This window comes from Penaeus monodon, chromosome 21, assembly GCF_015228065.2.
Source record: "Penaeus monodon isolate SGIC_2016 chromosome 21, NSTDA_Pmon_1, whole genome shotgun sequence".
NCBI classification, from domain to species: Eukaryota; Metazoa; Arthropoda; class Malacostraca; order Decapoda; family Penaeidae; genus Penaeus; species Penaeus monodon.
Genome location: NC_051406.1, coordinates 27,177,283 through 27,178,476, shown reverse-complemented (window position 1 = coordinate 27,178,476; position 1,194 = coordinate 27,177,283). Strand labels below are relative to the sequence as shown.

The window sequence follows — 1,194 nt, the reverse complement described above, 5'->3', positions numbered from 1 at the left end:
TTCCTGAGGGGTCTGACATTCAATTTAAATTTGGACACACAAGAGAGACTTCTTAGATATTTTCCTTCCCCGAGGCAGAACTGCCTCCCTTTGCTTGCCCCTTCCCCAGCATGCCCGCTCGAAGGTTCGTGGTGTGGGCGGGAGCAGACCGTCGAGATGGCGTGGCTCAGTCTGGCGCAGATCCCCGTTAAAGGGGGAGGGGCCCCCTCGCTAAAGGGATTCGCCGGGGAGCTCCCGCATGTGGTGGCCCAAAGGGGAAAAGGGAAACTCGAGCTCCACGATTCTTTTTTGAAAATATGTGATCGCCACAGGAATGGCGAGTGCTTCGCAGTGGTACCAAAAGGCTAAAAATTGCGGCCCTAATCCCTTTCCCTTTAATTTTGGGATATTTATATTATATTATTTTTTTATCGCAGCGTCCTTTAAAAAGTACAAAAAAAACATGGAAATTTGTTGCTCCCAAAAAAAAATAAATAAGGACATTTTAAAGGCCTTTTATGCATAATTTTTTATTTTTCCCTTTTGGGATACAATGGGAAAACCTAAACAAAAAGTACACAGTATAATGTTTTTCCTGTTGGCCCAAACCCCTTTACAATACATTGGTCATTCCTAACAATTTTATTACAATAATGTGTGCGAAAGCTGTATTCCGTAATATCCCGCACTGAGTGGGGCCGCTGCATCCTCGTCGGTAAATTTACGCTTGCCGTTTTCGGGCAGTTTTTTGGCGTACGTTTTTGAATACCGGGGAAAGATATTTGACCCGTTATTATACTGCAGTTCGCTATACATCTTGCATCATTTTTCTGTTTTTAGAAATAGAAAACACTTTACAGGTGTTCAAGGGTTATAAAACCCCACATCCATTGTAGGACTCCCAAAAGAATATCTTTTAAAATTTAACGTTACAGGAAAACGTTTCGTAATGTTAGCAAAACACCCATCGATAAGTACAGCATTAAGAAATAAATTTTTAAAACGACACTCTCTCTTTGCTGCATTTTAAAAAAATCTACTGAATCTAAATTTGAAAAATCCGGTTTAAATAAAGTTACAGGCATTTTTTAAGGTGATAAAAATTTTCCCCGATGTGAGTAACGAAAGGGTAAGGAAAGTCTTTGCCGACGAAAATAAGTGTATTAGAGGGTGTTTATAAATATAAATAAATACGGGCCTTTTGAGTTTTTCCTG

The 1,194-nt window shown here is 40.0% G+C and overlaps 1 pseudogene; it reads left to right on the top strand.

Annotated features, from left to right (window-relative positions):
- Positions 1-1,194, top strand: part of LOC119586628 — an 8,008-nt pseudogene that overhangs the window by 1,955 nt on the left and 4,859 nt on the right.